We start from the raw sequence: 25,703 nt of genomic DNA on the forward strand, positions 1-25,703 counted from the left end.
CAGGAAGCGGGTAACTACCCTGGAGTTACTCTGTTCAAATCCACACAAAGCTCAACATTCCCAGATTTCTCAAGAAGGCAGCCATATAGAGACTCACCTCTCAAGCTACCAAGAACTCTGCAGGTGAGAACATGGGCCTCCTCGCTTTCCAGACAGTTAAGTAGAAAAGTTCTGAAAAAGTTCAGTCATTTCTAACCTAAACAGAAGGGTTCTTAATAGTCACCAGAAAACATAAACCAAAAATCAGATAAATCAGAGAACCAGAAAATATATTGTCTTTTTGAGGGTTGTTGTTTTTTTTTTTTTTTTTCAAATGAACACGTCCTTAATTTAGCCTAGTCAATAGAAATTTCTTAAGTGTGTGTGTGTATATATGCATGTGCACTGTGTGTTTTAAGCTTTTTGGGGCTTATCCAGATATTTCAAATACTAATCCTGGAAGAATTTCCCTTTAAGGATGTCCTGCTGAGAATCGTTAAGTAAAAATTGACAAGGGAGTGGTTTTCAAACCTTGTTGGAGTCAGCTATGCACATGTCACAAGACGTGGAGAAAATGCACTGACCCTCCTATTTTCTCCGACTACTCCAAGTTGGGAGGGACCTCGGAGAGCTCTGGTGGCCCATCCTGTCCCTTTTGGAGTTGACAGATGTATGTGCTAGAGAAAAGAATACCTCATATATTTGCCTTCTTTCATATTGTTTCAATCACAGGAAGAAGCAGTTTTGAGAAAAAGTGAGTTTTCTAATGTTTCTTTTGTGTTTTGTTTCTGTGGTGTTTTGACTTCTTTAATGTCTTTTTTAACTATGAGAGGGTTTTATAAACTTTCTAATGACTGCTTAAGAGAAAAATTTTACTTGGCAAGTACAAATAAATCTTGAAGTTTCTATCCTAGAAAGTTTTTAAAAGACTTTTGAGTCAAAGATTATTGAATTTGATACACTAGGCTTTTCATATTTCTCATTTTGATAATATGAATGTGGAGACCATGTAGCCACCAGATAGCTCTCTAAAGCTGCCTCTTGAGTTCCTGAAATGGTCATAATATACAGAACAGAAGCTTCATCATCTAAAAAAGTGAGGAGGAATGGTCTAGAATTTTTGGGGGGCTTAATTTATTTGAATGAATAACATTATCAGGGAGGTATTTTATGACTGGATTTATATTTCCAGAGCCTATTTTGAACTTATTTATAGATTTTAGGTGAAAGGAGTTTAATGAGATTCCTGCTATTTTCAAGAAAAATCTGCCTACTTTCTAGAAGCTAGCATAAAGATAACTCATAACCATAGGATTCCTAAGGTTGAATTGAAATGCCCCTGTGTCCAGCCCTTGGAGATACGTAATATGCTCTGTCGATCTGAAGTGTTACTCTCTGAAAATGAGATAGCTTTATTTAGGCAAATGCTTATGTGTTTATGTGTTTACGCTTTCTCTCTCAGTCACATCCTCTTTGGTGTTTGTCATGCATTTGAAAACCAAATGTAGCTCCTCAGCTGTCAATTTGTGCTTCAGAAATGTGGGAACTGAAAGAATCATTAATAAAATGTGTAATTCTTGTATATAAAATTCTTGTAAGAAAATTCTCAAGTCATTCTAGGCAGTATTTCACAATACTGTCATGTACAAATTCTAGCATTTTTTATTAGCAAAGGATATGGATTAAAATTTAACACAAATATTACAAACATATGTATCATATAAGATATTTGTTAACATATTTGTTATGATACATGTCTAAAACCATAATCAAAATTGCTTGATAGGGAAGATAAAACCCGATGCCTGTTTTCTGCACTTGTTCTGTTTATTCCCACATTTTATCATTACTTACCGGTTCTGAGACTGTTCTGATGGCACAGTAGCAAATTTGAGTTTTAATGTAACATCACCTCACTGACAAGTTTACCTCTTATTTTTATTATACTTGCCAACAACATTTTGAGTAAAGTTGGATTAATTTGAGTTCCTTAAGCAAACCTACATATTACTGTCGCATCAATTCCTATTCATAGTGACTTTATAGGACAGAGTAGAACTGCCCCACAGGGTTTCCAAGAAGCAGCTGGTGGATTCAAACTGCCGACCTTTTGGTTAGCAGCTGTAGCTCTTAACCACGGTGCCATCAAGGCTCCAAGAAGGCAAGGGGTTTTTGGGTTAAGCAAGCCTAGTAACTATCTACCATTACATTGAAAATAAATGTTTATCTAGAACAGTTTAGAGAAGCTTTGATTGATTTCCATGTTTCTAAAAAAAAAAAAAAAAAAGTTTTTTCTTCTTTAATCTAGGGAACATAATCTCTTTGGAAATGAAAACCAAATACCCGGGTTCACATAGGAAGTTCTGAGTCAGATGTCAATTAACCAAGCTTGCGTTTCCATGTTCTTTTAGTTGTCTTTTTGCTTTCATCATCATTTTTCTTGGTTACCTTCTGATACTCTGGTAAAGCACCTAAAATCCTTCCAAAATGATGAGCTTGAGCATTTTTCTTCACATCAGACCACTTTGGGGACACAGATCCTCTTAAGAATCTGATGGGAACACTGGACCCTCTTAGGAAACAAACAAAACTATGTAAATAGATTTTTTAAATGACATTGCCAAGGTTCATAAACACCTGAAATCCAACCATGAATATTCCCTGAGGTCCCAGATATGAACCACTGTTCTCCGTGAAGCTGTAGCCCTCAGCCTCAGACATACACTGAGGCCAGTGGGTTCATCAAGTGGTTAAGAGACTCAGAACATAAGTTCATAAGTACGCTGACCTCTAAACCTCCTCATCTGAGGGCAGGTAAGGTTAAGGCAAGGCTTTGAGCTAAAAAATGAAACTTAAGGGTTAATTGTCAAAGGAGGTGCTTAGTTAATCCGTGGTAATACTTATTCCAGGCAGAGAGTCAGAGAAACCAAAAGTGGAAGATTCAAGGGGCAGAATAGTTCCTCCTGTGGAAAGCAGGGCTTAAACTAAAAGAGCAATAAGAAAAGGGAACCTCCAAAGAGCCCAGAATGAGGAACCGATGACTGCTGAGGGATGATTCTGTTTCTCTGACCATCCTCCAGAACCCTGCCTTACCCACCCACTGGTAAGTGGGACATAAAAAAGGAAAGATATAAACTAGTGCCCATTACCTCATGCCCTCCCCATCAGAGACCATATTCCCTCCTATATCTTCAATCTTTTTTCTGCACTGACTCCTTCTATCAGCATTCAAACATGCTCAAAGTCTTCCTGTGTCTTGAAAACAGCCTCCCATCGTCGAGTTCCTCCATTTACCCCTTCTTCCTCACCTTTATAGATCAACTTCTTTACAAAGTATTCTGCACTGTTTTCATAATCTCCACTTCCTTGACCTCTATTTACTCCTCAGTCCACTGCAGCCTGACTTCAGTCCTCATCACTTTTTCCCAAGCTGTCATTAAGATTTCTAATCACAAGTCTGTTTCTAAATTTAGCAGATACTTCTCGTTCTTTTTTTTTTTTTCTTGTTCTTTATCTAGTTGTTGTCTCAAAAGCATTTTACACTATTCTCCACTTTCTCAACCTTGAAACACTTTTTTTTTTTTTTTAGCCCCCCATCACCCTGTCCCGGACAAGCCATGCCGGCTTCCCCAGTGTGGTGCCCTGTCCCACCCTTCACCAAAGTTACCTCTCATCCTTTGTCTATTTAGTGTTTTTCCATCCCCACCCCTTCCTTCCCTGGTAACCATCAAAGATTGTTTCTTTTAATGTAAACCTTTTCATGAGTTTTTATAGTAGTGATCTCATACAATATTTGTCCTTTTGTGATTGACTTATTTCACTCAGCATAATGCCCTCCAGATTCATCCATGTTGTGAGATGCTTTGCAGATTCATCGTTGTTCTTTATTGTTGTTGAGTACTCCATTGTGTGTATGTACCACAGTTTGTTTTTCCATTCATCTGTTGATGGGCATCTAGATTGTGAAACACTCTGTTCCTCAGGCTTCCATGGATATCAAATTCCTGGTTTTCCTCCTATCTCTAAAACTTTTCTCAGTCTATTTTATGGACTTTTCTTCTTCTCTCCTCTGTTCTATACTGTCTTCTCACTATACCTGCCTTTTGGACAATTTCATTGCTTTAATGATCATCCATTAAATATGCTTACAAATTCAAAATTTTCATCTCTAAGTAAGATCTCTTCTTAGCTGCAGACCTATCTGTCCAATTGCCTGTCGAACACAGAATCACCAAAAACAGGCGTGGATCCCAGTGAATACAATTTAGGGTGGGCAAAGCAGTTAAGGAAAGCCTGATGGCATAGTGATTAAGTGCTGTGGCTGCTAACCAAAGGGTCAGCAGTTCGAATCCGCCAGGCACTCCTTGGAAACTCTATGGGGCAGTTCTACTCTGTCCTATAGGGTCGCTATGAGTCGGAATCGACTCGACGGCACTCGGTTTGGTTTTTTGGTTTTAAGGCAGTTAAGAATTTTGACATAGAATTTTCCATGGACCTCCTTTCAAAATGCCCCACTAATTTATATCGTTTCCTTGTCCTGTCTCTTTGGCCCTAGCTAAACAGCTCTACTTGGCTGCCCCACAGTCTCCTCAAACCTCATCATGGCAATCCAAAAGCAAACTTATCATTCCCCCATTCCATTCCCCACTTCACTCCCCCAAGTATACTCTTGTACAGTAAATGACACCACAGTCCAACCAGTTGCTCAAGCCAGAAACTGAAGATAAACTGACTCCTCCCTCTCTCTCAATTCATATACCCAAAAAATCTCTAAATTCTATCAGTGCTGCCTACTAAACAGCTCTAAGATTCACCTACTTCCCTCCTTTGTCACTTTCACCATCCTCTTTCAGGCTGCCGTCTCTCCCTGCCCCCAGTATTGCCCCTTCCCACTACACTCTCCTCACTGAGAGAGTGATTGGTCTAAAACCAAGTATGATCCTGCCAATTTCTTACTTCAAACCTTTCCCCCGACTCCCCATGGCCTTAGGATAAAGCTCAATTCCTTCTCAGGGTTAAAGAGAACCATTACTGAAGATTACAGCAGAGCTCCTCAAACTTCAACAGGCACAGGAAGTACCTCGAAGTGTTTTGTAAAACGCAGATTCTGATTCCGTAGGTTTGGGTTAGTGCCTGAATTTTTGTGTTTCTAACAAGTTCCTAAGTGATGTTGAAACTACTCTTCCACGAAACATACTTCGAAAAGCAAAGATTTGGCACATGTTTTCTTGTGCCAGTCTGGCTGAAGTTCAAATCACAGTTCTGCCACTCTACATTTGTGAACTTAGAAAAGTCGCTTATCCTCTATCTGTCACATTTCCTTGTCTTAGGTTTGATGTAAGAAATAAATGTATCAATATATTAAAAATAGTGGCATAGAGTAAGTGCTGTTTAAGTGCTGGTTATTATTACAAGTCAAAGCCCTGTATAATTGGGCCTCTACATTCTTTTCCAAACCAATTTTTACTACTGTACCAATGCCCACCTGCACACCCACCCTCATAACTTCACATTCTACTTTTATTCAGCCTTCAAAGCACAGCTCTAAAAGCTTTACTTGAAGTTTTCTAGAAATTTCCTGAAATTCCCAGGGTACCCTGTACATTCCTTCAAGCACTTCCACATAGTCTCTCTCCTTCCTCCCCCGCTCCCTTCCAGCCACAAATATTTACTGAGTTCTCAGCATGTGCCGTTAACACGCTAGACACCAGAAATATGATGGCGAACACAGTATCTGCCCTGCCTGAAACTTACAGTTGAGCAGAAAAGACAAACTAGAAATAAAGTGTAGTGTGTGTGATGAGGAAACCCTGGTGGTGTAGTGGTTAAGTGCTACGGCTGCTAACCAAAAGATTGGCAGTTCGAATCCACCAGGTGCTCCTTGGAAACCCCATGGGGCAGTTCTACTGTGTCCTATAGGGTCACTATGAGTTGGAATTGACTCCATGGCAACGGATTTGGTTTTTTTGGTTTTGGCGTGTGATGAAGTATGGAGAGCCATGAAGGTATATTCTAATCTGCTAGAAGAATGACAAAAGAAATGAAGAAATTATTTGTGTGTCTCTCTCCCATACCAGCATGTAAACCTTTCATGGGTAGAGATCTGGTCTTACCTTCACTGCCAGCGCTGGGGCTGGCCCAGAGTTGGCACTCAGAGTCTCTTTATAAACCTATAGAATGGCAATACAGTGTGTGTTCAGGTAATTCCTTGATATTATTGGGTTAAAAAAATGAAAGAGCCAGACAGGCAGACACCAAATTTTGGAAGGCTTTAAATGCTATGCTTAAGAGTTTGGATTATGAAAGTTGCAGAAAGCAATGTGAATCCAAGGCAGGTTATTTAATGACTCTGGGTCAGGCTCCTTATTTATAAAAGAGGAGGGAGGTGGTTTACTCTTCTGCTTAACCCTAAGCCTTTACATTGTATGGCCAAATATCCGACTTCTTTCCTTCTGCGTTCATTTAACATATATGTGTCCCAGGCTGTGCTTTAGGTGCTAGGGACACAGTCCTGACAAGGAAAGGCCTCTGCTTTTATTGTGAGACATATAGTCATTTCATAAGAATTCACACATTGAGAAAGGTTTAGGGTAAAATTTAAAGTAACATCAAATCTTAACCAATATTTATCAACTAATACTGTGAAAGTTTGGTTTCCAAGGGAATGTTAACAGATTTTTTCCCCTACTTTATGCACAGAATTAGCATAAGCATGCTGAGATCAACAGTCTTGTCTCCAGAGCCCTAAACCTGCAGCTGCTGAGTGAAAGCTGTGAGTACTTTGGCCACAATCGCTTTCCTTTGATGGAGGCAGAGAACCAACTTTGCCTAAGTCTCTGAGACTGAGAACAGATAAAAATTAAATTAAAGCTAGCTTTAAATATCAAATGGTTACCCACCTCCACTAAAAAATTTTTAAAATTACTTGTCAAAAGAGGAACTTTAAATTATTGATTAGTGTTGTCACCACAGTCCAGGATATGGCTCTGCCTCCCATCTTTTTAAATCACATTCCAATAGGAGGAAGATTATTTTGCTATGGGCAAACATCATAAATACCGGAAAAACCAGTTAACGTCAGCATCCATCTACCCTCAATCCCTACCCATACACACCACACACACACACCACACATACTCACAAATATTCACATACACATGCATACACGCATCACACACATGCACACATAACCCTACCTCAGTTTTTAGGTGAGGATCCAGAAAACAAAGTTTTGGGCTTTTCTTCCAATAATAAGTATAATAAACAAAAACAAAAAGAAATGAGTTTCCTTCAATGTGAAGAGGATGTGTACTTCCTCCTGAAGATAATTGTTTCTTGTTGTACAGCTAGTGGCAGCTTGGCTTCAGGAATGGAACGACCCCTTCGGTTTATACAGATGAAGTTGTTACCTGGTCAGCAATTAAAACCTGGAGTGTGGGATGCCAGTAAAAAAAGGGGGGTTTCATCTTTTTCTTTTATAGTTTTGAAAAATCACCACAGTAGCCAAAACTATCATTTTGTACAAGCTCTTCAGCTATTTAAATATTACAAAAAAAAAAAAAAAAGAATGCTTTCTGTTAGGAGCCTGGAAACCCGAATTCTAGTTGAAGCTTTTTCACTAATTGCTTCATCTGTCTGTAAAAGTCCATTTGCCTTTCTGAGTTTTTCTCATTTGCTGGATGAGAATAAACTAGACAATTTCAAAAATTCCTTCCAGCTCCTAGACTTTGTCATTCTGTGGAAATGAGCTTGGATCAGAAGTGTGTTTTATAGGGAAGGAAAAATATAAAAATGATTGCAACATTAAGAGACTTTATCTCTGGCCATTCTTTTCCTGACTTTTCCTACATTTTCTCCTCTTCTGCCCTTATCCCCCTCCTTCTCATCCTTCTGTCTTCTTCTTTGTTCCTCTTCTTTGTTCTAAGGGTAGAAATTTACTGTGTGTTCGCCTATGTGTTTTGTTTTGTTTTTTTAGTACTCTATTACAGTAAAGACAGGTTGTCTTTCTTTCTAATTTATTGGAGAATGAAAGTTCTTTTTTTCGAGAAAACCGGGTCATACAGCTGAAAAACAAATTGAGCAAAATGACCAAGATGGTGGTACATTTAGGATTGTTTTTAAATGCGTTACTGAATTGGCATCCAATTTTGGCTGATGTTAAAGAAAATCTCTTACATTCTGAAACTGCTCCTAAGTGACCACTGCCGTCGAGTCGCTCCTAAATAGATCACTTATTATAAATTTGTAATCTAGTCATAAAAGAAGTTTATTAAAATTCATTTGGCTTAGAAATGTGGGTATTTTCTATTAAATATTTGTAGATTTTTATTTGGTAAATATGTTCCATATTTCCTAATTTTTCTGGAAAAGAACACTAGCTGTGTGAATACCCTCTTGGAACTTAGTTTCCATATCTATAAAATGAGTTGTTACTGATCTATCTTTTCCAGTTCTATGATCAAGAACAAGGAATTCAATCAAAATAACTTCAGTTTTTTTGTTTGTTTGTTTTGTTTTTAATTTATGTTAAGATTTCATTTAATTTTTGGAATAGGTAATTCGTGCATTTGGCACAAAACTCAAAAGATACAAAAGGCAAAAGCCAAACTGTGAAAGGTCTTAAAAGCTATGCATTGAACGGTAATTCTCAGTACCTTCCCTCTTTCTTGTGGTTTCTTCAAGAGTGACTATAGATATTTTTAAGTTAGGTATCAATTGATGGAAAGCCAAATTCGATTTGATCCAGTACTAAATGATACATTACTATTAGGATAACAAATTATATATATTCTGAACATGTCGTCATTTTGTTTCTACCATTACTTCATTTTCGTGCACTTTTCTCCTCAGAAATGTTTACGTTTCCATAACTCGTAATAGTTTTTAGGATATTTGATATGTATTATCTTATTTGTTCTAAAGCACCATCTATGGATATAATTTCCAATATTCTACCATACAAGGCAGAATATAAATGTCATGATTTTGTCATGTATATATTTAAATTTGCCAAGAATGCCTAATGGGATGCTGATAATGGAGTGTTTTTATAAAGTGTTACTGTGACCTGTCCCAAAAAATCATGAAAATGGCAATTGAGATTTTGTAAGTAGATTGGAAATTTCATGCATATTACAAGGCGCATATGTGCCCATGACCAGCCCTTAGCGGTAGGCTATTGGGCTTCAACACCTGGGGTTGTGGCCTCTCCAGGTCTCTTAAAAGACAGAGAGAGCTCCCAGTAACAGAGGTCTACCACTATTCCATGCTGCCCACTGCGTATTCAGTGGGAGCCTAAAGGCTGCAATGACCACTATTTTTGAAAACAGAATAAAGAGGTCCTAAGAGATGGCAAATTCTTACTCCATATCTACACCCATTATCAAAATTGCTGGTAGACAAGCAAAGGGAGAAGACACTTGCATCCTTCCACTTGGTTTACTGGATGCTTACCACACCTTTACTTAGATTGGTTCTAGTTACTATCCATTGCCATTGAGTCAATTCCGACCCATAGTGACCCTGTAGGAAAGAGTAGAACTGCCCCACAGGGTTTTCAAAGCTGTAATCTTTACGGAGGCAGACTGCCACATCCTTCTCCAGCAGAGCAGCTAGGGGGGTTTGAACCGCTGCTCACCTTTTGGTTAGTAGCCAAGTGTTTAACCATTATGCCACCAGGGTTCACTTTTTATAGTCACTGGAGAATCATAATGATGCCTCCAAAAGAAAATTCCAAGATTGAAATAGCTCATTTTCTTGGCTTTGAGCCATTGTCAATTTCAATAAAGAGTTGCTATTGTCAGGTGCTGTTGAGTAGGTCCAACTCACAACGACTCTATCTACAACAGAAGAAAACACTGCCCAGTCCTGTGCCATCTTCACAATCATTGCTATGTTTGAGCCCATTGTTGCAGCCACTGTGTCAATCCATCTCGTTGAGGGTCTTTCTCTCTTTTGCTGACCCTCTACCAAGCATGATGTCCTTCTCCAGGGACTGGCCCCTTATGATAACATGTCCAAAATACATGACAAAGTCTCCCCATCCTCACTTCTAAGGAACATTCTGGGTGTACTTATTCCAAGACAGATTTGTTCATTCTACTCGAAGTGCATAGTGTATTCAGTATTCTTCACCAACACCATAATTCAAAGGCATCAATTCTTCTTCAGTCTCCCTTATTCATTGTCCAGGTTTTGCATGCATAGAGGGTGACCGAAAATACCGTGGCTTGGGTCTGGTGCACCTTAGTCCTCAAAGTGACATCTTTGCTTTTGAACACTTTAAAGAAGTCTTTTGCAGCAGATTCTCCCAATGCAATACATCATTTGAGTTCTTGACTGATGCTTCCATGGGTGTAAATTGTAGATTCAAGTAAAATGAAATCCTTGACGATGTCAATAAAGTAGCATCCCCTAAAAATTATCATCAGTTTTATCCAAGACATTTTTAAAGATACCTCATATGTGCTGTGCACTGCTTGGCCCCAATCAGAGTGCAGAAATGAGTAAGACACAATGGTTGCTTTCAATAAGCTTATATTTTGATTACAAGAGATGCAACAAGCCCCAAAATATTTATAATACAAGGTAGAATATGAAAATATGTTTCTTTCAGCACGCATACATATAAACACGTATACAAGTTATAAATGGGCTGTCATAAACCTTAGAATTAAAAACAAAATCTGCACTTTAAACTAGAGGAAAAATAGAGCATTTTGAGGGGCTCTTCCTATTTTAGAAAGCCCAGAATGATCTCTTCTTTCATTATCATCTTTTATGAATTTGAAGATGATCATAAACCAACAGAATCTATAATATGCTATAATGCAAGGATAAATGAAAGCCAATATATTACATGGTTAGACAGCATATTCTCAGGGAAGAAGTATGTGATTGATTGTTTAATCTTATTTATTGCTGTTAGTTGAATGGCCAAAAGTTCTTACTAACTTGTTTAACTGGAGTTGTTGTCATTTAGGTAAATGATGGGTTTAAAAAACTGCTTTGTAGGATTTATTAGATATAGAATATTTAATGTATCTATCATTTTTATATTGATCACCTTCCAAATAGACTCTTCATTTTATTGGACAGTTTCCAATACTGTCTGTGTATTACCAGAATAGAAATAGTTCACTTCTTATATTTAAAAACATATTTGTTGGAAAGAAAATCATAAAGGCAACTTTTGTCTGATTTTCCTATATTATGAGGATCTTGACTTTTAGTTTATTGAGATTATATGGGGGTAAGATGCATCAACAGGACTGTGGTTATTGGAGCACCCGATGTGGCTCCTGTAAATGCCTGGACTCACGGTTTTTAACCTAACCTGCTCTCAAGTCGCTGTTTAAATGGAATATATTTGTCTTTATTTAAGGTTACTTAACTGAGTAGGGATTTTTTTTTTCTCTCATCACTCATTATTGAAGGAAATTAGAGTTTATTTTAAAACATCCAGGAAAATAAAATAGCCATCTTGGTTTTATAGTGACCAATTCACAATCTCCTTATACCACACATGATATTCAATTCAAAAATGGAATTTAAAAAAAAAAGATTTAAAAGACACCGTATTTCCTCTCTGATGAATCATGTTCCCCAGGCCATGGCAAACTTTTCATGTAATCCTGTATATCTAAATGCCTGGCTCTGTGGAGGTTATTCAGCTGATTTGAACATATTACCGATGTGGCCCAAGCTACAGGCTCAGTGCTTCCTTAGGAGACTGTTTCTACAACCAAAGATGGTGCTTCTTGCTAGATAGTTTGCATTTGTTATTAGATCCAAGGGAAAGCCAGTAGAAACATGTAAATGGATGGATCAGTGAAGCCCCTTCCCCACTACTGAGAAAACAGCTTCTAGTTTTCATGTACTGATAGTAGTTGAAGAGCATGATGGAGAAGGTAACCTACCAGTAGAAAGGAAGGCCAAAAATTATGGCACAATTACTTCTCCTGAGACATTTCATAGGATACTTGTTGAATTTGTGAGGGAGGGTGTTATGGATTGAATAGTGTCCCCCCAAAATAAGTATTGCATTTTTGGTCCTCGTATCTGTAGATGCGGAAACCGTGGTGGTGTAGTGCTTAAGTGCTACGGCTGCTAACCAAAGGGCTGGCAGTTGGAATCTGGCAGGTGCTCCTCGGAAGCTCTATGGGACAGTGCTACTCTGTCCTATAGGGTTGCTATAGGATCACTATGAGTCGGAATCGACTTGACCGCACTGGGTTTGGTTTTGGTTTTTTTATCTGTAGATGCAGTCCTGCTTGAAAATAGGGTTTTTTTTATGGTAATGAGATCATGCCAGTATAGAGCCTACTCAATTCTGAGTTATAAAAGGACCAGAGTAGACACAGAGGCATACCCACAGAGGGGAGACAAACTCCATGTGAGGACTGTCTTCAAGCCAAGGAAAGCCAAGGAACCCAGCACTACCAACAAGGAAGAAATCAACATGGTGAGGACGCTGATTTGGACTTTTAGCCTCTAGAACTGTAAGAAAATAAATTTATAGCCACCCGCTTGTGGCATTTACAGTACAGCAGCACTAGGTAACTAAGGAAGAGGGCAAAGGGGAGGAGGGGAAAATGATTCTGACTTATATTATGCCTTAAGTGTCCTTGTAGACTCCATCTCTGGGAAAATTGGTAGACTTGCGGCGGGGGGTGGGGAGTGGGGGGGCGGTTCATGTAAAAGAAAACACCTTGTCCCTACCATACACTGACCTTGTCCTAAGTAGTTTTATATGAATTTTCGTTTTTAGTTTAGTCCTTGTTTATACCAAACTCTGACACAAAGTCAGACCCTCAAACAAGCCTTTGAAGAGACTCCTGAGGCAATTTAGGAACAGGATTTGTTCTTCCAGAACACCTTTTAGAAGAATAACAGAGCAAGTATGCAGGGAATAGAAAAACAAACTCAACTTATACCTACAGAAGTGGTCACAGATTGGAGGTATAATTCATTATGCTATATTTCTCTAGCTCATTAGGGATCCAATTGTAGAAGCAAGCCTAATGATGGATTTATAAGCAGGAAGTAGGGATTTGGGTAGACAAGAATCTGGACGACCCAGTTTTGTGTTAAAAGGCAATACTCTTCTTGTCTTAAAGCTTTCCCTGTACCCCAGTGAAGAAATATCAAGCATGACATAAAACCTAAGTATTTAAGTTGAGGTTTTTTTTTTAAAGAATAAAATATTTGATAAAATATGGTTTTACTTACACATTACCACGAACTACGTTTTACCTTTATTCCAATAATAGTTGCCGTAATTACATGATTGTGAATGTAATCCCTCCAAGAAAACCCTATGAGTCAGTTTTTTTCTTGTTGTAGTTAGTATCCACAGAACAAATTAACCAAATGGAAAGCTATAGTCAGCTGGTTTATTTCATGGGAAGTGGAGTTCATCAGCTCTCAGGAGAATTTGTATTCGACCTCTCCACCCAAGACATTCAGCTTCCAACAAACTAGGCTTGTGAATATGTCCCTAGAGACTAATATCAAACATTCCACCACAATTCTATGATGCTTGTTTTAGGTTATTTTTGATTGATGGCCTGGAGTTATGTCTTTAGTTATTTTTAAAAATGTTGGTTGAGTTTTAAAAAAGTAGTGCTTAAGGGGAAAGAAAATAACGTCCTTCTTTAAAATGGGGACTACAGTTGCAATTGAACATTTACCATCAAATCAAATACATCCAAGCAGATTTACCCGTGACTTTTCCCTTCTTCCCTCTCACTTCATTCTTGAGTGTGATCATAAGCAGCTGATATTGTTCTCATTTAACAGCAAAGAAAACTAAGGATCAGAAAGGTTCAATGGTTTCCATAACACTGAACAAGTTACATGGTAAAGCAACCAGAGCAAGAATCTGCAGTTTCTGATTTCTAACCCAATACTCTTCTCAGTATGTTGTGTCTTTAGTAACAAGCAAGAAACAGATAAATACACACAAGTCTGCCCAGCCCCACCCTCAGTACCAGAGGGGCGGGGGGAGGGAAAAGAAACCTTAAGATAGAACCACTTGACTGGTTTTGCTGATTCCTTCATATTTTTAAGATATGTAAAATCTGTATTTTTCTGCTGTAGAATGTATATATAGCCCACCTGGCCTAGTTTACACTGGCATTGGAGGACTTCTTTTTCTCATGTATCTTAACCAGTTGTTGTCAGTTCAGTTCTGACTCATGGCAACCTCATGTGTGTCAGAGTAGAACTGTGCTCCATAGGGTTTTCAAAGACTGATGTTTCAGACATAGATCTCCAGACTATCCTTTTGAGGTACCTCTGGATGGACTGGAACCTCTAACCTTCCAGTTAGCAACCGAGTGCATTAATCATTTGCACTCCCCTAAATTTGATAAATTCAGCCACTCACCACACCGACAACACTTCAGCTCACATCATAGGTCCCAGAGGACAATAACCTTGCAATCCTGCTAAAGACGTGATACATCTTTAAAGGCGGTGCACACAGAATCAGAAAGGCCAGCACAGCTTCCAACAGAGAATTGAAGTATTTTATCAAACTGTTCAAACATTGTTGTATAGATGCTGACTGGTACTCTTAGTTTAGAGAAAAAAACCTTTAATACGTCAAAAGCTTAACCATCTGTATCTGCTGTTTGATATCTTCTTCAGTTGGTATTCAATGGGTACTCAAGCAGTCTTCTTCAGCTGCCCTGGCAAGGAAAGTAAAAGGGCTTTCTCTATCACGAACAGGCCCTTAGGACCTCACCCTCTGTTGCCTAACTTTTATTCTTAGTCATTTGACATATTCGCCACACGTATAACAGCTATGATAAATTAATTCACTACTCACGTGAACACATAGCATGTGATTTCTTTACTCTTTTATACTTGAAACTTTATCTTTTATTCTCTTAATAGAATTCTATTTGCATGTGGGTTTTCATTAGTACTTGTCTTGGACTCCAAGTTCTCAAAGAACAAGAAGCTTTTATACATTTTTTTGTTCAGATATGAAGCATTTACTGAAGTCTTACTACTCAAGGACCTGAGATACACAGATGAATTAAGAAACATCCTTGCCCTTGAGGATGCCCTCTAACAAAAGAGTAAGAGAGAGACACAGACAGTATGCATGAACTAATGAGAGAGCAATAATCTACCCTCCCCTATCACCCCAGGGAAATATGAGAAAGCTACAGAGAGAAGGATTTTTAACTGGACCTTAATGATAAGGAGAATTATGAGGTGGACATAGTAAGTGGGTGAAAAGGTGGAGGATAATATAGGCAGAAGAAAAGTCATGTGCGAGGACCCAAACACCTAAAAGGGGATGTGGTATATTTGAAGGCTATGGAGTCATTGAGTCGGAGTCAACTCCGGACAATGGGCTTGTGTTGTTTTGGGGCTTTTTCTTTTTTGGTTTTCAAAGCATAGGTGGTGCATGTGTGCATGCATGTGTGTGTGTGTGCTGGAGAGTCCAGAGGTAGGAAAAGGCTGGAGATAGTGAAAAAAGTAGACCAGAGAAGGTTGTAAAAGTTCTCTAGGCTAAGTTATGAAGTTTTGGGTTTACTTCACAATCTCATAAGAGCTCTTAGAGGTTTTTCACCAGAAAAGAGAGATGATCAGATAAATCTGAGAAAATTTTTCTTGGGCATTGTGGAGAATGTTCTGGAGCTCCCCAAAGAAATTGGAGCTTATAATTAGAGAGCATGAGTCATGTAGTAGAAATATGCTTGGTTCGACTCAATAGAATAGTAACCTTTAATAATAGTACGCCACTATAGTCGATGGCACTGGGTGGGTATAGTCCATCTGAGATATGAGGAGGGCCAAAATTAAGATTTAAAAGATGCTTCTGCAGTGAAATGAATAGACTGTGGTACATATGTAGAGAGTGGGGGCAGGAAAGGGCGATTGGATGACTGAAGCACTTGCCTTAGGAGACTATGTAGGTTGTATAACTATGCACAGTGGATGGTTTCTTTAACCTTTTATAGAACATAGAGCTGTAGACCTTGCTCAATGAGCCTTCAAAAGTACTCTTGACTGGCTAACAGCCACCCTGCCTGTCCTTAGAGCAGCAATTCAAATTAAAATCCTAAAAGTGAGAATAAAGCCACAGGTAAATTCAGCTAAGTATATTTTGAATTAAGATTCTTCATCCAGATTCGATCTCCAAGTTTGGTATATCAATAACACAAGTTTCAAAGATTTCTACGTTTTGTACAGACATTTCCCTAGAGCATTTTAATATTCCTTCCACCATTTAGATTTAAATTCTCCAAGTTCTTCCCTAAAGAAAAGCAGAAACAGATCTACTTTATAGAATCAATGAAAGACCTGAATGGGCAATTGGAATAGTTGGCAGCACTCCCGGATAAGCACAGATATATTTATACAGACTGAATGAAGCCACTTTGAATAACCAGAGGAAAATTAAGTGAGAAAGCTCAACGTGCAAAAGTAATAGTTACGGCATTATTTGCATCTCTTTAGCAAAACTAGTGACCATATTAGAATTAGAAGTAGTCTTAAATACTATTTACTATATATCCTCTATTTTAAGATACATAATCAATGTAATTATTTATACAGTATTTCCTACCCCCGTGGTGAACAAAAATCTGCAATCAAATCAATGTAATATCTTATACTTGGCACTTAACCAAAAAACCATTGCCTTCGAGCCAATTGTGATTCACAGTGACCCTGTAGGACAGAGTAGACCTGCCCCAGAGCGTTTCCGAGGAGCACCTGGTGGATTTGAACTGCCGATCTGTTGTTCAGTGGTTTGGATAATTGGCACTAGAGTAGTGATATTTGGTAATTCAACTCCCTCAAGTTACAGCACAGTGAAATAAAATTCCTCAAAAATACATCAACATAGAGCCACTGTTGGAAATCAGAAGGCCCAAAATATATTCAGTACATTTCAACATCACCATAAGAAAGGAAAAGCCCTCTCACTTTAGAAATTGTGGCCTGCAACAGGAAAGTAATAACATACATACAGGCAGTTCTTGATCCGCACAGTGCATATCAAAAACACACCTTCACTTTTAACAGTTCCATGGTAACTGTGTTTACCAGAGAGAGAGAGAGAGAATTTTATTGTCCTTCCCCTCTGTTGCACCTAGAATATCTCTCTCAGAAATCAATTCTTTTCTTCAGTCTACAAGCATCCTCAGGCCTGTATGTTTCAACAACAGCTTCCATGACTACCAATACCACACAAAATCCTTTTCTGAATACAGCTACATCTCTCTAATTATTGCCTCCACTGACAAATATAATGAAAGAATGGTTTCATACATACCACTTCTACTTACTCATCATCCACTCACTTTTCAAAACTCTTAAAATATTATGTATAGAGAAAAGAATATTTATAATGTATGTACAAAGCATGAGAAATTACAGTCTGGCTTAAGAAATAGAACGTTTCCTATGTATTTGAAATCCTCTGTGCTCATTCCCAATCCCCCTTCTAATGCCACAAGTTACCATAATCCTGATTTACATCCTGAATTCTGTACTTATCAATACCTTGTTAGCTATAATTCCTAATAATGAATTTTGGATGTTCTTGAACTTTATGTAAGTGGTATCCTAATGTTTTTACTCATTTTCAATTGCTTGTTTTACTCAATGCTGTCAGGTTTATCTATATTGAAGTGTGTACTATAATATATCTGCTTTTATTGCTGTATGGCAATTTGTCATATGATATACATCTTTTTGTTTATCCATCCTCCCTCTGATGAACATTCAGGCTGTTTCCAGCTTTGTAAGCTATGCTGCTATGAACATCCTTGTACAGGACTCCAACAAGATTTTCTCAAAGTTACACACTTACGTGTGAAATTGTTGAGTCCTATGAGATGTGTATGTCCAACTTTGCAATAATAATGAAAAATTGTATTTCAAAGTAATTGGATCCATCTTGCATTCTTATTCTCCATGTATGAGACTTCCTGTTGTTCCTTATCTTCACCAAATTTGATATTATCAGGTTTGTTAATTTTTTTCCTGACCTTGAGATTAGAAATGATATTTCATTATAGTTTGCTAAACAGATCAATCTAAATCTGATTAAGAATAGGTTGAGCTTTTAAAAAGTATTTATTTTGCCATTGAAAAATGAAAAATATTTGCATATATCTTTTGCCTTTTTTCCCATTAGCTTATTTTTAATTATTTTATTGACTCATAGGCATGTTTTACATATTTGGGATTCTAATTCTTTGTCAGTTATATAAGTGGCAAGTATCAGCTATTTTATGCTTATTTTTTTTCACTAATTTAATGGTATGTTTCAATGAATAACTTTTCTTAAATTTTCAATTTTTTTCCTTTATGGTCTATGTTTTTGTATCTTCTTAAAAAACTTTCCCTACCCTGAGATAATAGAAATTTTCTCCTATACTTTAAAGTTTTGCTTTTTACATTGTTGATGGAATTGTTTTAAGTATGGTATACATGTAAACAACAAATTATGAATAATTCTTTCTTTCTCCTGCTAAAGTGAAATACCATTTTTTATATATCAAGTTTCCAGATATGTATAGTTCTGATTTTGTTCTCTATTTTGTTCCATTGGTCTTTTGATTTATTCTGTTGTAAAGTTATACTCCACCACCAGTCTGTCGGTTTGTCATACTGTGGTGGCTTGCATGTTGCTGTGATGCTAGAAGCTATGCCACAGAGATATCAAGTACCAGCTGGGCCACCAATGATGGACAGGTTTCCTCAGAGCTTCCAGGCTAAGACAGACTAGGAAGAAAGGCCTAGTGATCCTCTTCTGGAAATTAGTCAATAAAAACCTTATGCATAGCAACAAAACACTGTCTGATGTGGTGCTGGAAGTTGAGCCCCTGAGGTTGGACAAACAAGAGGTTGGAAGGCACTTCAAATATGACTAGGGACGAGCTGCCTCCTCAAAGTAGAGTCAACTTGTATGATTCAGAAAGGGTAAAGCATCTGGAACCTTCATTTGCTGATATGGCATGATTCAAAATGAGAAATAATAGCTGCAAACATCTATTAATAATCAGAACATTGAATGTATCAGCCATGAATCAAGGAAAATTGGAAGTCAGCAAAAATGAAATGGAACACTGGAAGATCAATATCCTAGGTGTTAGTGAGATGAAATGAACTGGTATTGGCCATTTTGAATGCAACGATCATATGGTCTACTCTGCCGGAATGACAAATTGAAAAGGTGGCATTCATCATGATTCAATTCATGATGATGTGGCATTCATCATTAAAAAGAACATTTCGAGGTCTACTCTGAAATACAATACTGTCAGTGAGAAATTTATATCTATATGCCTACAAGGAAGACCAGTTAATACGACCATTATTCAAATTTACACACCAACCACGAATGCCAAAGATGAAGAAATTGAAGAGTTTTACAAACTGCTACAGTCTGAAATTGATGAAAAACAATCAAAATGCATTGATAACTACTGGTAGTTGAAATGTGAAAGCTGGAAATGAAGAAGGATCAGTAGTTGGAGAATATGGTGCTAGAAGTGATATTGGCAATCATATGATAGAATTCTGAAAAACCAATTAATTACCCATTAGAAATACTTTTTTTCAACAACTATACATGTGGATCTCACCAGATGGATTGCACAGTAATCAAATCGACTACATCTGTGAAAAAGGCAATGGAGAACCACAATATTATCAGTCAAGACAAAGCTAGGGGTCAGCTGCAGAACAGACCATCAATTGTTCATGTACAAGTTCAAATTGAAGCTGAAGAAGATTAAAGCACCTTCACAAGAGCCAAAGTACAGCCTTGAATACATCCTGCCTGAATTTTGAGACCGTCTCAAGAACAGTTTTGACACACTGAATACTAACGACTGAAGATCAGAAGAGATGAGAAATGGCGTCAACAACATCATACATGAAGAAAGTGAAGGGTCACTAAAAAGACAGGAAAAAAGGAAAAGACCAAAACGGATGTCAGAAGAGACTCTGAAACTTGCTCTTAAGCACAGAGTAGCAAAAGCAAACAAAAAAAAATGATGATGTTAATGAGCTGAACAAAACATTTTCAAGGGGCAGCTCAAGAAAACAAAGTAAATTATAATGAAATGTTCAAAGAGCTGAAGAATAAATTCAAGCCTCGAATTGAAATATTGAAGGATTCTATGAGCAAAAAATTAAGTGGCCCAGAAAGCATCAAAAGAAGATAGAAGGAATATACAGAGTCACTGTACAGAAAAGAATTGTTCAATGTTCAACCATTTCAGGAGGTAGCATATGATCAGGAAATGATAGTACTGAAAGAAGAAGTCCAGGTTGCACTGAAAGCATTGGTGAGAAACGAGGCTGCAGGAATTGATGGGATACCAATTGAGCTATTTCAATAAACAGATGCAACACTGGAAGTGCTCACTCATCTATGCCAAGAAATTTGGAAGACATCTACCCAACCAACTGACTGGAAGAGATCCATATTACACCCATTCCAAAAAAAGGTGATAAAACAGAATGCAGAAAGTGTTGAACAATATCATTAATATCACATGCTAGCAAAATTTTGCTGAAGATAATTTAAAAATGACTTCAGCCATACATAGACAGGGAACTGCTGGAAGTTCAAGTCAGATTCAGAAAAGGAAGTGAAACTAAGGATATCATTGCTAATGTCAGATGGATCTTGGCTGAAATCAGAGAATACCAGGAAGATGTTTACCTGTGTTTTATTGACTATGTGAAGGCATTCGACTGTGTGGATTATAACAAATTATGGATAACATTGCAAGGAACAGAAATTCCAGAACACTTGATCGTGCTCATACAGAACCAGTACATGGATCAAAAGGCCATCATTCAAACAGAAGAGGGCATACTGCCTGGTTCAAAATTGGAAAAGGTGTGTGGCAGGGTTGCATCCCTTGGCCATACTTATTCAACCTGCATGCTAAACAAATAATCTGAGCAGCTGAACTATGTGAAAAATGTAGCATCAGGACTGGAGGAATTCATTAACAACCTGAAATGTGCAGATGATGTATCAGTGTACCTCTAAATTGATCTTCTAAGACACCTGCATGCAAGGACAAAAATTCTGGATTTAAACGTTGTATCAATTACAGAATGACTTTGAAGAACCTGTTAGGAAATGTATAAAAACAAGCCATTTGGCTTGCTCTTCTGGATAAGACCTAGACTTATTCCATGAGTATTTAAAAAATATGAATTCAGGGATGAAGATGAGAAAGTACAGAATGAGATTTAGGAAAGAATAAGAAAAGTGATCTGACTGGAAAAATTCATTTTCTTACCTCTTCTGCTTACTTCCTCCCCCTCCTCATCTAGAACGGCTTGTTTTAGAGGTTCAAATTGTTTAAAATAGTTTCAACATCTTCCTTTATCCTAAATATACTCAGCTGAAAATCTGTTCTCAACTCAGGACTACCTGTTTCCAATTTCAGGTGTGATCCTGTGCCATCCTCCCCTTTGTCTTTTACCCTTCCTTCCTGCTTAGTCATGATCCATCCTCCCTCCCTCCCTCCCTCCCTCCCTCCCTACCTTCCTTCCTCTCTCCCTCCCTCCTTCCCTCCCTTCTCCCTTCCTTCCTTCCTTCCTTCCTTCCTTCCTTCCTTCCTTCCTTCCTTCCTTCCTTCCTTCCTTCCTTCCTTCCTTCCTTCCTTCCTTCCTTCCTTGCCTCCCTCCCTCCCTTCCTTCCTTCCCTCCCCCCCTTCTTTCCTTTCCTCCTGCTTTCAACAGTTTAACATCCTTGAAGCCTTCCTTGAAAATTCTCCCTCTCAAGGTAGAGCTTAGAACTCCTCTCTAGCTTCTCAACCTCCTGTTCATTCCCTAAGCAACTCTGTGTGGTTCCAGTGGAATGTGTATTACCTTAAATGGTCATAAAACCTCTATTTTTAAGAAAAAGAGCCCTGGTGGTGCAATGGTTAAGTGCTCAGCTAACCAAAAAGTTGGCAGTTTGAACCCATCCAGTGGCTCCTCAGGAGAAAGGCCTGAGATTTGTTCCCATAAAGATTACAGCCTGAAAAATTCTATGAGGCAGTTCTACTCCATCACATGGGGTCGCTATGGGTCAAAAACTGGCTCCACAGCACCTAACAACAGCATTTTTTTTTAAATTATATTTTTTAAAATTATATTTAGACTTAAGTGTTAAATGATGTACTTCATGAAAATGAGGATGAAATTTTCCAACCAAAAATTAAAGAGTAAAAATTCAGTTTATTTTCTAACCTCAGATTATACTCTGTAAGATTAAAAAAAAAAAAAAAAAATTTTTTTTTTTTTTTGTAAGATAAGGTAGGTGCTAAATTAAGAGAATCTAGGCTTCTTGAGAGCAGGGAGTCCAAATATCACTGAATAGATATTCAACATATGATAATCTGTACTCAGTGTCTGCTCCCACTGTGTTGCTGTTGTTAGTAGCCATGGAGTTAATTCCAACTCAGGCATGACAACCCCATGTGTGCAGAGGAGAACTGGGCTCCATAGTGTTTCCAAGGCTGTGGCCCTTTGGAAGCACATCACAAGACCTGTCTTCAGAGGCGCCTCTCAGGGGTTCGAACCACCAACTTTTGGCTGGGAGTCAAGCTCATAGCTGATTGCACTGCCCAGGGACTCCTGTCACTGTCTGGGTTTATAAGTGCAAAATCACAAGGTTTTAAGACATTAAACTAACTATGGTATCACTGTACCCAACTCCCTGATCTTGCTCTTACAAACCAGAATGGAATAAGCTCTGGTGGCGCAGTGGTTAAGTACTTGGTTCGAACTCATTTGCTACTCTGTGGGAGAAAGATAGGGCAGTCTGCTTCCGTAAAGATTACGGCCTTGGAAACACTTTCGGGGAGTTCTACTCTGTCCTCTAGGGTCACTATGAGTTGGAATCAATTCAAAGACAAGAAGATTTACTTAAATTAATATATATCGTATAGTACCTGCCCCTCTCCTTTAACAGAATGAAGAAAAGATGTTCCATACTGTTAAGAATTTTCTATGGAGCAAGGCCTGTTATATGGTTAGGGTCGGGGTAGAGGAAGGACCATCTGGTCTTATGTTTAGACATCTGGCCTGATCACCAGGTGAGGTAGTTATTGTAATACTGGGTTTAACATGTTTTTTTTTTTTTAAATAAACATTTGAAATACCATAATTTTGTAATACCATTTTGTTTTGTTTTTTTATTTTATAACATGCAACGAGCCTCAAAATATGAAAGTAACCTGGGAATCTCCAACCCCTGAGAGGCCATGCTACACGGTGCTGTTATATATATCTAAAACTAAAATAATATTAATAATGATAGTGACATTTTGCATTTAAAGTGATGCAAGTTAAAGGTATATACCTTATATCACTATTAAGAGATCACTTGATCACTATAAAAGTGAACAAAACTTGTATTTTAAGCCTTTCTAGGGGCTCTGATCTATTTTTCTCATGTTTCCAACCTTCAGTAACCCTTTGAGTGTGTTTGTATTAAGTAGGAAGCGACGTTTCTGTGGAATTAAACAGGGAATTCAATGTTCCTTGTGATGATTTTGGCCATGTTCCATTGGGAATTTTCTAGTCCAAATTTTCATTTTTCCTGGGAAAAGTCCCACATGTTCCAAACCCTCAGTCTTTTTTCCACTTAGTAGTGAAGAACAGTACAGCAAATTGCAATACATAGAATTAATGATGACATGTACTCAGCAAGGCACTCTGCTAGAAATTTTACCACTAAAATAGGAAAAGGCAAAATGTATGGGAATAACAGTTCAAATATAGTAAATACAGACTAGCATCAACAATGCTATAAATGGTATCGTAAAAATAACTGATCTTGTGATTTTGTAAAAATTAAAAAACAAATTTCTAGGGTAGAGAATTAGAAAATATTCATAACTTTTAACATATTCTAGTAAATCCAGAGGTGAAAAATTCCATTTTTGAAGGAAAATCAGTAGTACTGCTTTTGGTAAAAATGAAAAATGTATGTTCAATGCCTTGTATCTGATTACCATACTCAATTCAACCTGTATGCTGAACAAATAATCCATGCCTTTAGAAATCCATATGTTTTGTTCTTATATAAATTTATGAAATAATCATAATAGTTATCCTGGCCTTGGTTTTGTGTTTCATATCTTTTTTTTTTAATAAGATGCTGTTGCTTTTATTAATCTTGTATATGGTAGTTAAGCTCTAAAGCCTGAAGAAGACTATATCTGTTTTCTACCATTGATGGTTTTATGTGCACTTGTACATCTGGACAATTGCTTGACACCAGTCTCAAAGACATGGCGCTTGGACTGAATTTCACCTGCCTGAAGTTTTATTTGGGCAGCTTGGTCTGGGACATTTAAATGGGGATGCCAGGAGGCAAGTGGATATACAAGCTAAAGCTCATAGAAAGGTCTGGGCAAAACAGAGATTTTGGAGTCATCAGCATATTTGTTGGTTGAAACTACGGGGTAGCAGGATGTCCCAAGGAGAGGCATATGTTACAGGAAGATCTAAAAACTAATTAAGCAGAAACTTCATTAAAAAAAAAAAAAAAAACTGGATCCTTAGAAAGGCTTGATTATAAAGTAGAACCTGGATTTCAGGAGGGTTCTCTCCATTCCCAGAACTAATAAGAGTGGCTCATTGTGCAAACAATATGATTTATGCTCAACACTTGCTTTCCTTCTGGTAGTCTGGATTTTGGTACATGCTAGACTGGGAATGCCTACATGACTAGCTCCCAGTAAAAACCCTGGGCACTGAGTCTCTAATGTCTATGAGCTTCCTTGCTATACAACATTTCACTTAATTGCTGGAATAATTAAGTTTATCCTGTGTGACTCCACTGGAACAGGACTCTTGCAAGCCTGTGTCAGGTTTCCTCTGGAAGGGGCCCTATGTGCCCTTTCCCTTGGTTGACTTTGCTTTACATCCTTTCTCTACAATAAATAATAGCCCTGAGTACAATTGTATGTTGAGTCCTTTGAGTCCCTACCAGGAAATCATCAAATATGGCATAGTCTTTTTGTTACTCCCAACACAGATAACCAGGTAAATGTTTTAAAATCATGTTTACTTGCAAGAGATGAACGAATATGTGTGTAATGTTATTTCTCCTTGTTGCTGAAGAAAATATATACCTTATAGCTTGCTGTGAAAATAAAATAATTTTAAAAATCAGTAAAATAAAAACGAAACCAAACTTGTTGCTGTAGAGTCAGTTCTGACTCATGATGACCCTATGTGTAACACAGTAGAACTGCTCCAGTGTTTTCTTGGCTGTAATCTTTATGGTTGCTATGAATCACAATCAACTCAATGGCAGAGAGTTTGGTTTGGTGGTTTTGGAATCTTTATGGTAGCAGGTTGCCAGGCCTTTCTTCCACAGAATCACTGGGTGGGTTCAAACCACCGACCTTTAGGTTAGCAGCCAATCACAAAACACTTGTGCCATCCAGGCTCCAGAACCTTCATTAACCCGTTGGCGTCAAATCAATTCCAACTCATAGCGCCCCTATAGGACAAAGTAGAACTGCCCCACATGGTCTCATTAAAAAAAAATAAATAGGCACCCAATAAAGATGTGAGGAGTAAATTAATGGACTAGAAGATGGCAATGTAATTGATTATTAATTTCTATTTAAGTTAGAGTAAAAATGATTGTTGTTATTTCCAGGGAACTCCACCTCTAGAACACCCTGGTAAGGCAATAAGTGATGACAGTTCATGAAAGC

General features: G+C 37.8%; 1 protein-coding gene across 3 annotated transcripts in view; it reads left to right on the forward strand.

Moving 5' to 3' along the window:
• The first annotated feature begins 365 nt into the window (after positions 1-365).
• Positions 366-25,703, forward strand: part of FHL5 (four and a half LIM domains 5) — a 43,129-nt gene continuing 17,791 nt past the window's right edge. Inside the window, exons 1-2 of one of the 3 annotated variants that reach the window (XM_049897553.1) lie at positions 366-733; positions 6,679-6,751. The gene's annotated coding sequence lies outside the window, so the exon portion shown is untranslated. The remainder of the gene's footprint in view (positions 734-6,678; positions 6,752-25,703) is intronic. The other 2 variants (XM_049897571.1, XM_049897561.1) reach the window with 2 other exon arrangements.

This window comes from Elephas maximus, chromosome 1 (genome assembly GCF_024166365.1).
Source record: "Elephas maximus indicus isolate mEleMax1 chromosome 1, mEleMax1 primary haplotype, whole genome shotgun sequence".
In the NCBI taxonomy this organism is placed as follows: Eukaryota; Metazoa; Chordata; class Mammalia; order Proboscidea; family Elephantidae; genus Elephas; species Elephas maximus.